This window comes from Gigantopelta aegis, unplaced genomic scaffold, assembly GCF_016097555.1.
Source record: "Gigantopelta aegis isolate Gae_Host unplaced genomic scaffold, Gae_host_genome ctg6368_pilon_pilon, whole genome shotgun sequence".
Classification (NCBI taxonomy): domain Eukaryota; kingdom Metazoa; phylum Mollusca; class Gastropoda; order Neomphalida; family Peltospiridae; genus Gigantopelta; species Gigantopelta aegis.
Genome location: NW_024534991.1, coordinates 2,750 through 14,796, shown reverse-complemented (window position 1 = coordinate 14,796; position 12,047 = coordinate 2,750). Strand labels below are relative to the sequence as shown.

At 34.0% G+C, this 12,047-nt stretch overlaps 1 pseudogene; it reads left to right on the top strand.

Annotated features, from left to right (window-relative positions):
• The first annotated feature begins 375 nt into the window (after positions 1–375).
• Positions 376–3,964, top strand: LOC121366606 (annotated as a pseudogene).
• The last annotated feature ends 8,083 nt before the right edge of the window (positions 3,965–12,047 follow it).

The following is a 12,047-nucleotide window of genomic DNA, read 5'->3' as shown; positions in this document are numbered from 1 at the left end:
TATCTTCTATGTGTGAGAGTCTAAAGTCCTGTATCAGCAAGATGAAGCCCATTGACCTCCTTTCGTAACCTGTAGGATAATATCGTAGACAATCATATCGTATGCTTTTGCGACATTTGTCATTACTACACACAGACCTTGCATTGTCCTGTTGGATGAGAGTGAACGTTCCAATCATCTTCAAATATGAAGGAAGATTGCCTGGAAGTTGTCATTTTCAGTATTAATTATTTTATTCACAAAACTGCGCACGCTCATAACTACACGGGGGGGGGGGGGGTTTAAAGTTTACGGAAATAAACGGAAACGTTTAGAAATTTGTACACAAATGAAATGGAGAAATAAAAGCATACTCGTATACTCAGAACCCTCATTATGAGCTTAGAACTTTTTCAGAGTATCGGTCTCTCAGAAACTAAAGCTAAAGAGACTCTAGCAAATACAGCTGTCTCTAAACTTCTAGAAGATATTATTATCCAGGTGAACATTGAAAATGAAAGTTTGAATAAGTGTTTTTTTGCACATGTAGGCTCAATCGTAGTAGGTGAGGTAGATAAACCAGTTGGCAACCTGCTTTATCAAGTAGCAACTTGTTTCAAGGGGTCAAATGAAAGGGTTAATTTACTTGTCAAATATATATGTGAATTGAAATTAAATTCTGCACAACAGATATCAGGTATTCATTATTAGTGGTGGTGGCTATTGTAATATTACCTGTTGTGTTTTTAGCGGCTTTGATTATCTTAAGGACCATCCTGTTGATCCTGTAAATATTGTGGAGTTTGATGAGGCATGTGGATGTGGGTGTGGTGGTTGTAACCAGAGAGGAAGTTGTCAAAGTAATTCGGGAGACGTTGGATGCAAATTGTAGTGAACTCCTCGAGAAAAGATATTGTTTTAACGTTGGAAAAGTAATAGGTATTATTATTCCATCATATGATTGTCATGTGACTGGCTGTGTTAACAGCTGCAGTTAAATCTCAATTAAAAGGGCTGATGGAAAATTAGTGAAGACAATAATTGATGAAGAGGTGGGTGGGCTTCATATTTAGACATTAGGTAGTAATATTCTTTTTAGATAGCAGCTGCACTTGGTCCAAGAACTGAAGAAGACAACGCCAAACCACAAAAGGGAACTAAAGTATTCACACTAATATATTATCTGAGACCACACCTCTTCGTTATAGAGTGCCAAGAAGGTCACAGCTGCTAAAGAACCAAATGATGAATCACTAATGCAATTAACTAATGATGATGATAATAAGACATCAGTCCAGTTAGTTGGAGAGGCCTTAAAGTTCATAAACTGGTAACATTAAATTATTATTCGTCTTATATTTTTGTACCTTAATCATTCATATTTTTATCTTTTAAGGTGAGAACTATAGACTGAAGGATACATTATGACACCAAAGACAATGGATCTTCTAAGAGAACATGTTACAGCCATTAATGGAAAAGTAAAAACTATACAACACTAAAATGGGTATTACCCTCGTCTTTCAGGTGGTAACTCGATTCCCCCTGAACCTAATGGAATATTACACATTGGTCATGCTAAGGCTATTAACTTTAATTTTGTTATGCTAAAGTATGTCTCTTCCTGTGTTGCGATAGTAACTATTGTTTCTAGGCAATGGTGGTATAACATATTTACGATATGATGACACAAATCCTGAGAAAGAAGAGGAACGATTTATAAGAGGGATTCAAGAAATGGTCAAGTGGTTAGTGGGTGTGGTCATCTTCTATAGGTTTTAATTACCTAAACTTTCTTAGGCCACACCCCCTATCAAATTACCTATGCATCAGATTATTTCCAGAGTTGTATGATTTGCTGTGGAGCTTATTAAAAGGTAAATAATTAATTTAATAATTAATTAATTAAATTAGTCTTATCCATTTATTTCAGAGGCCACGCCTATGTCTGTCATCAAGAGTATGATGAGATTAAAGGTCACAACCCTCCTCCTAGTCCATGGAGGGATCGTCCCATAAATGAATCACTCGCTCTATTTGAGGTACAGTGACTCATTAATGATGTCATAATGATGTAATTGTTTAGGATATGAGAAAGGGCAAGTTTGAAGAAGGAAAAGTACATTTTTTTATGTAATATCATTACATAACAATGATGTAACTAGGCAAACATTACGTATGAAAATAATTATGGAAGATGGTAAACAAGATCCGGTTGCATATCGTATTAAATACACTCCACATCCTCATTCCGGAACCAAGTGGTGTGTATATCCAACTTACGACTTCATCTCACTGTCTTTGTGACTCTATAGAAAATATAACACACTCACTATGTACTAAAGAGTTCCAATCTAGGTATGCACTACTACATTCTTGGGAGTTGGATGTTCTTTTCCTCTCTCTTTCTCTCTCTCTCTCCTCTAGACGTTCTTCTTACTATTGGTTGTGTAAGGCTTTAGATATTTATTGTCTGTACAGGGGAGTATGGTCGACTTAATCTGCATTATACTGTAGTCTCTAAGCGCAAGATACAAAAAAAACTCATTACAAATGATATCGTTAGGTACTTCAAATTCTTTCTTTTTTTGTAAACTGTCTCCCCTCTTAGAGATTGGGACGACCCTCGTCTGTTCACTCTAACTGTTTGAGACGTAGAGGTTTCCCTCCAGAAGGAATAAATAAATTTTGTGCTAAGGTATAGATTAAAATTTGATATTTGTCCAATCAAAATTACTTTGACAGGTGGGTGTGACTATGGCTCAGACAGTGCTCCACCCAGATATGTTGGACTCCTGTATCCGACATGAACTAAACAATACTGCTGTTCGGTAAATAACAAGTTATATTAAAAAGTTATTAAGTTATTTTGTTGTCTTTGTTTTTTAGAGTGATGGCAGTAATGGATCCATTAAAAAATAATTATTACTAATTATCCACATGATGAAGTGGGTGTGGTCTTTTTGATAAGTTGGGGGAGGTGACATGTTTCTTCCTTAGTCTGTAGATATTGAAGTTCCAAATATTCCACATGACCCATCCAAGGGTTCTCATAAAGTTCCATTGATCGTGTTCATATACATTGAGCAGAATGATTTCCGTGAAGTATGACATTTCATATCTTATTCTTGTTCTTATTATATCTCATGCCAGACTGCTGAAGGAGGACTATCGTCGTCTTACACCCACTCAATCAGTAGGTCTAAGACATGCTGGTTATGTAATAATTGTAGATAAAGTCATCAAAGTAAACCAGTAACCTTAACTTTAAAGTTTGACCTTATACTTATAGACTACAAAAGGTCAACTCTCTGAAGTTCATGTCATTGTCATAAGACAACTGATGTTGCTAAAACTAAAGCTTTCATACATTGGGTAGCTAAACCTTTATCATGTGAAATTAGATTATATGATCGCTGTAAGTCAATCCCTCCCCTCCACCCTAATAATAAAAACAATTATGCTGTAATTAGGTTTCTCCACAAAAATCCTGAGAATCCTGAAGAAGTACCTGGAGGCTTTCTCTCTGACATTAATCCGGTAAATATCCATACTTAGGAATGGGAATCAGTCTAAGTATTATACTTGTATCACTTAGGAATGGAATCAGTCTAAGTATTATACTTGTATCATTTAGGAATGGGAATCAGTCTAAGTATATACTTGTATCACTTAGTAATGGGAATCAGTCTAAGTATTATACTTGTATCACTTAGGAATGGAAATCAGTCTAAGTATTATACTTGTATCATTTAATTATTATAGAATTCACTGACTGTTGTGAACAGTTATGTTGATGTATCAGTTAAAGAATCAGATCATTTAACACGATATCAATTTGAACGACATGGTTATTTCTGTGTGGACTATGACAGCCACACCAGATCATGTAAGCAATACATTTGTACATGTTAATAATTATATATTTGTCCAGCTGGTGTTCAATAGAACAGTTACATTGAAAGAAGATGCCAAAAAGAACTGAATGATAAATGACTCTTCTATTTCATTAATTTATCAATCATAATTTTGATGCAGTAAAAAATATCAAATTTTTCCCTCTAAACCGTTGTAAAACTTTGTTATACTCGTCAATCATGTTTTGGAAGCTTGTTCGAGCATCTTCATCCACAGAAGATTGATCAAGGTCACATCTTGAGAACTAAGTACCTTCAACAGTATTAGAACCCCTGGCAAAATTGATCGCTACAGACAGGATGGTGAGGGGTGGAGTCAGGTGTGGAGATGACTTACTTTTATTTCAGGATTTAAGGGTGCAAAAAAAAAAAAAAAAAAAAAAAAAAAAAAAAAAAAAACTGTGAACTTATGATATACTGCACCATACAATGTACCTGCATACTAAAAAATGTTATGATTGTAATGTGGTAATCAGGTGAATATCACATGGACATACCTTTTTAAACCATTCCTGACTTAACAAGAAGCTCTAATAACCTAGATTCAATGAGGATATCCTAATATTACTTGGATAATTAACAATCACTGACTTGTCATAAGAGTGATACACTTGTTCATTTCCATATGAAATGTTGCAGCTGTCATCTGTTGTTGTGCAAGTGTGACAATTGCCCGCAGGAATTGTACATTGGGTTGTCAAGGTAAACAAACTTTATTAATATAGATTCTAATGTTGTTATTAATTAGGGGATATTAAGTATAGCTCCTATCATAGGACTGGGACTTTTGCTAAAGGTTGGGAATGTGACTGTGCTAGTGATATCAAAACAATGTTAGACCAATTTGAAAATATCTTGAAACTAAAATATGTACATATAATACATGTGTTTGTACATGTGTCACATACATGTATCACTTAATGATCCATTACATCATACATACACGTAATATTATACACTACTATGAAGTATGCAATGTAAATGTACATGTATTTCTGCTTACTTTTCTTGTAATAAGGATTCCGGAAGAGATCCTAATCCATGAAAAGTTAGATGAACAGTACGAACATCTAATCCATACTAGAATGACATTAAATTTAGTTATTCAAATAATATGCCCACTCATTGACGAGGTAGATGAACAAGATATTCAAGTACTTGCAAAGCATGGGTATAATAACCAGTTGGTCTACTTGATTGGGCTTGCTTGTCACCATAGTAACAAAGAAGACACATTGAGTAACTACCTAATGAGAGAATGTGGTCTTCATTGGAACCACCTTTATCTCATACCTTTGTTAACCAGCGGACGTAATTCAATTTTCTTGTCTTGAGACAAGGATATAGTCAATATTGCTTGCCAACACAAACAAAAACAAAGATGTCTACCATCTATTTTCTCTACCTACAGAATATCTATTATATTAAGTGCATTAAAAACCATTACGTCATACCTTGTCACTTGTACCATAGCAATAAGATGTTCAGCTATAGAAGTTATGTTACTTGTATCTGACATCTCTAGGACACACTGTAGACCCACCAAATACAAGACATAGCTTGGTACATCAAGAGCATTGACTCCTCCCCTTTCTCCACCCATTTTCTTATAAGGGCATACTTCAGATATTGTCTTTAATGTGAAATGCTTTGAATTTCCTACAGTCTTTAAGAAAGCCAGAAAAAAGTTCATTTTGGACACAAAGAGAGCATTAAAGATTGCAACTGCTGATAAGATAGAAACACATCTTGTGATGACACTATCCCTCTCACTACAGGAAGAGGTTGTACCCACGTCAGTAATTGAGGCATTCCTAGTGATTCATGACTGTGAAACAATGAAGAAATATAACAATAATTATCATAATAATAAATTATATTAACCTGCAATAGTGTCATCTTGAGTCTTCAACACACAATCTGATGAACACTTTTAGTAAAAGAATGTTAGTATCGGTAACTCAGTTTCATAATAAATTATAACAAACTTACTTGACTTAAAATATGGGATGCCATTAGTTGCCATTGGATACAAAACTCATTATCATACATCTCATTTATCTATTATATAATATCATCACATATACAGTATTATAGCTGGGATACTAACTGTATATGGTTCTTTAATAGTTTGACACCATTGTAATGTTGTCTCCATAGCAACCCAACAAGGCAGAAATGCAATTCTAAATAGCAAGGAAATAAGTTATATAACAAATAGAAGTCTTCTTACTGTGTCTGTCATATCTTGAGTAACTCCAATCTTCAAATAGCCAGTCTATGACTTTGGTCCAATGTGATTCTTCTCTTTTTTCTTTTTTTTTTTCTCTTTTGTCTTCTTAAATGAGTCATTTTCATTCAAAAGTTTAGCAAAAAATAACTAAAACTATTAAATGTTGTGTCAGACTTCACAGAAAAAAAAAAATCTGTAATCTAATAAATAAATAAATTAATTAATTACAGGAGCTTTCACTCTTCTAACTCACTACAGATGCTAACTGTCCAATGTAGTACTCCAATAACAGCTTTAGTCATGTGATCATCACATGACCGGAATGGTAGTGATCCTACAATCTATATAGACCAAGTTATCTTACAAATATTCATTAAAAATATTGTACTTACTTTTAAACAAATTGACAAATTATTTAGAAATTTTTTAAGATGAGGTGTTGATTTTTTCATCAACAGAACTCAACTCACTAAGTTCAGGAAGAAATAAAAATGATGATGATTGATCAGAGAGACATTCTTTCATCTTTGAAGAACACCTGTAATAACACACCATACTATCACTATTGAATTATACATTATATTTAACTTTTTGGCCATAGTGAAGCTATGTGGTCAAAACTGGCATTCAACAGTGCTAAATGAAGCGGTTTCATTTCTTGGTACCCAACTGACATTAATGTTTCCATGGCAAACACTATAAAGACCAGGATAGTTATCATCATCTGAAGAAAGGGACTTGATAAGAACATCAGCTACAATTTCCCACGCTGAATGTGTCATGGACACGAAAGATAAGGAAGTTGATTTAAAATTAATGTCCAGATTGCTGTGTGGACATTTGCCATAGTTAACACCCAATACCTAATAGATGTGTTGAGAGAGAGAGAGCAGGGAGGATATCTTCTAACCTGTCATTCCAGTTACCACAACAACTTGGAGAAGGTGAAAGTTAATAAATAGTTTAACAAGTGATCACTGTTCTCTTCATTAAAATCTTAACTCTAAAATAGAAATATATCTCTACAGAAAACCCAGTAATAATAATAATAATAATAATAATATATTTTTGTTTTACCAGTAAATAATCAAGTTGAGGATTATCATCGACTACTTTTTCCAACAGGATGGGTGCAGGATGTTCAAAGTCTTGTGACCATACTAACCCAACTGTTGATCTCCAATTATTCTCTAGTAACTCTTCATCAGATAACACTGCATTAAGTGTGTAAAAATAACTGATAGACAACCAGTTGAAGATGGAGAGATACAGACCTCACACTTACCTAGTAATTGTTAATATTTGGTATGATATATTAACAATACTTACCAAGTTGTCAGCTAATTCCATATAAGGTATACAAACATCATTTATTAATTCTGTTAAACAAAACATGGCATTGTTTTCCTCTACCAAATATCGTATCCAAGGAGACAGATGACATAATACCAGCTGTTAATTCAACTACAATATGAGTAGCTAATATATAGACTCCTCATTGCTATGATGAGAGGGTACTGTCTCTTTTCCTCTTTTTCTTAGGGCTGCATTCCAATGGTAATTGATTAAGAAGAGGAAAGTATATCTCTTTAGTTGATGGATGACTATCTTTAACAATTCGATGCCTGACCATATGGAAGAGATCTGAGAACAGTATGGAATCTATAGAAAATATATTAATAACAATCTTTCTTTATTGATCTTACATTTTTTCTGTTGAAGGTAAAAATATTTGTCTTAATTGTAGTTCTCTCTGACTATCAGTAAACTGTCTTATTGCAGTTAAAATCTGATTCACTAGACTTGGCAACTAGTAATATAATTAACAATGGGAGACTAAATATTTCATTTACTAACTTTCGTAGTTTAGAATACAAGGTAACTAATCTATCAGAAAATTTAGAGACCGACAGTTCAAAATCTTAAGAATAAAACACACACAAAATATATCATGTTTTGTAATTAACTTGTACCTCATCACTAATCAAATTGTTGAGTTGGTAGATATAACAATAGACTCCATAGAGAAGGTAATATGAATGTAATATCTCATGATTTAATTTGAGCATTATTTCAAGACATCCAAAAACATGTACATAGAGTGCTAAAAAATACAAAGCAAGTTGTGTTAATAATGCATCAAAAACTCCAATTAGAATTATATTGATATCAGTGTTAACAATGTGTTAACTCACCCTTGATATTAAGATCAGTCAATATCAATGAAGTCAAATGTTGTAAACATATAGTAGCCATCTTCTTCGTTATCTTCAGTAATCTATGACAAAACTAGTCAAACTGGTTATAACTAGTAGAACTACTCCACTTGATACACTCCATTACATTCTACAATCATTAAACACTGTTGTATTACATCTAGTATCCAGGAATCACCACTTGCTCAGTAAGCAATGATTTGACTTAATTCTGTCATAAAGGAGGCTTAATTTACTGTCACTTCATTCCAATCATCAAACATTGATATTTGGTTCTCTTGTTTTCTTGGGGGGCTCAACTTTAGACTTGTTTTTCTTCTTTTTTAGGGTGTTACCATGGCAACTCGTACTCCCATTAATTGAAAAAGTTTTCGCAAGGAATAAAAATATGTAATCATTTCCAAGTATCTTTTCAAAACTGTGAGACTAGTTTGATAAGATGGTTATATAAAATATATGTACCTGGTTTTTTTCCACTAAAATATTGAAAAAAAATGGAACAGAAGATACCATAATTGAGGGGTGTGGCAATTGTGATATTGTCTCCAGAGTTTCAAATAAATGGCGTGTATTAATTAGCAGTTACCATGGTAATTGAGAACTAGAGGAAGCTGTTGACTCCAAGAGTTAATAATGACATGTATTCCACCAAATGGTCCCTATTGGAATAGGAATGAGACCTTAGGACATGGAACATGAGACTCAAAACATGGAATATGGGAACAAGGTTTAACACAAAATGTACCTTAAAAATGAGGTTAGCACTAATATTGTATTGAAAAAGTATTTCAGTAACATTCTGGTAATTTTCACAAAGAGAGAGAGAAAGGATACCTCAAACAGATTAAAGGTTCCAGTATCTGTTGACATATACTTGTATACCCTAGGGGTCAAAGGTGAGTATCATATCGTTCATCATCTATTGTACCTCTTAGGTTGCCATGGATACTCTGTAGATAAGCAATATGGTCCAAAAGCTTAATTAATGTGGGTGCAATTTGACTGATGTTACTAGCAGGAACTTGGACGACAGTTTATTAGCACTTAACGTTAATGGCGCTGTAATATGTAGAACATATAATGCATACTTAATAGACCCCAACCCTACCATTATATCAATAGCTCAGTAAAACAGCTGGAATTGGTTTCCCATAAAAGGACCTGTTCTAGACATGGAAAATAAACGTTGCCAGATTCACGGCGATTTGAACTCTCTAGTAACAGCTGAGATAGAGTCTGCAATCACACATAAATAATATATCTGTTTCTTATCCATAATACCTAACTTATTAACCTTATAAATGGATTTGGTTGAAAATAAACCATGACTGCTACCATTAAGTTGTAGAGAAGACAAACACTCTATCAGAAACTCCCAGTAACAATATGGTATTTATACGCAACAATACAACAGTTAAAAGTAACCACACCCATTATACCTTTGATCATCTCCAACTGTTAGATCATCACTAAGTAATACATTATCTTCATTACCTAATACGTATAATTTAATATATTATAATGATATAAAATTTACTGTGTAGATAATGTGTTACTAGTAGGTTCAGCTGTTTTTTCTTATAAATAGCAATCAAAGTGTCACACAGGTCCATTGAGTAAGACAGACACATTTACCTCTACTTTCTGCCTTGTCTAGAGCTTGCCATAAGTTAAGAGCAACCTGTAGTCTCTCGCTAAAAGAAAGAGAGCGATTTGTAGTCTCTCCCACGTGGTCATTTGTGAAATACACAAATGTAGAGGGAGGGGCTAATTATTAATAATTTTAATAATGCCTTCTAAAAAAAATAATCCTTTTTTTTTTAAAATAGCCACAGCAATTAGTATTAAAGCAAAAAATCAGTCAAGTAGCGTTTAATGGGGGATCAGTCGACAAGCCAAGCTGATCACTTCCTTCCTCTTGATGTTGAGGTTGTCCCTCTTGTGAAGATGGTACACCACTCTCATCAGGTTGACCCACGATAAGCTGTTGCCATTTCTGTAGCTCTCTGTAACTGGACTATAGGATCAAAATCATTTGTCATAGCAACACTAAATAGGAAACAGTAGTATGACTGGAAGGCATTGTACCATCTTGCAATGGAATAGAAGTGGGAATTGGTTGCCATAGCAACATTAGATGTGGGTATGGTAGATTGCATTGTACCCGTTGTGAGGAATAGAATGGGGAAATTGTTGCCATAGCAACATTAGGTATTCCATATGTGCTGGAGTAGCATAGGTTGTCATAGGAACACTAGATATGGGCTGGATAAATGAAGCTTGACCTTGAGGCATTTATACCATGTTCTTGGGTGGAATAGATAGGATGTGTTTGCCATGGAAACACTAGAAGAAGGCACAGTAGGATGGCCAAGTGACATAACACTTTGAGGTACAGACGACATTACATTGGGCGGGGCAACACGTCCTGTTGGCTGATACATCAATGGTATTTGAGTTGTTGTTAATGGAGGACTTCCTGTCATAGAGACTGGAATTGTTTGTATAGGTTGTAGAGTTGGAGGATTAGTTGTCACAGAAACTGTTGGAGGGTGTGGTGGTGGTAGAGTTTGTTGTGGAGAATCTGACATAAAAATCTATCAGATGATCTTGGTTGCTCAATTTTAGTTGAATACCTGATAGATAAATAAAGAATGAATGGATAAATAATTTTAATGGATGAACAAAGTATTAATATTATAATACATACTGCTATCTCTTTCTATCACATCTTCTTCAGGCAAGTTTATCATCATACTGCTCTCTTGACCTCTAATGATCCAGTGCTAAGTGACTTAGGAAGAAAACTTTTAAATTCAGGTGGAGTGTTAACAACAGAATGCCATTGGAGAAGTAGGTGAATTCATCTGGAATGGGTACATGAAAATATCAAATTAGACTGTTGTTATACGTACAACATATTGTTGTTCAGCTGATACTGCCCCCTGTTGGAGGAGGAGACCTCTGACCTGATCCCTACATCAATACTTAATAATGACTATATTATGGCGCTGTTGTTCTTACTGTTATAAGTTTTGACAGCTGTTTTTTGATGGCATCAATAACAACTGACATAACTACATTTAATTATAACATAATTATTGAGATATTAAACGACCCACCTCTTTTCCCAGACGTTTCAGACTCAAAAAACATAACATAAAAATTTTTGTTTACCATCTTGCCAGTTACGAGCAATCATACCAAATAATCTGTAATAATAATATAATAATAAATAATAATATAATAATAATAATAAATAATATTTTAGTTTATTTTATTTTATATTTATCCATCATCTAATTGTGTACTTTTCATTCTCAGGATGTTAGCACAGTATGAGATATCTTTCAATTTAAATTGGTCAGTTACACGGCACAGTTTTAAATATCTGTTAAACTGTTACATAAGTATCTAATAAAATAGTTACTACATGTAAGAGGAACTTACCTGACGACTCTATGTGTCACTATCATGTCACATGACACACACCCATTATATTCTTAAAGAGCACGAGCTGCAATGATCCTTCTAATGGTATCCTTGACAACGTCAACACCTATAAACACAATCACTTAACTCTGTAAGAGAGTTTAAATTTGTAACCTTTGTTTTTGTCAACCTCGAGAGAAACCCAAGTATCGAACAACAAAAAGAACGCAAATATCCTTCTTGAGACTATCCATGTTCACATAATCTGAT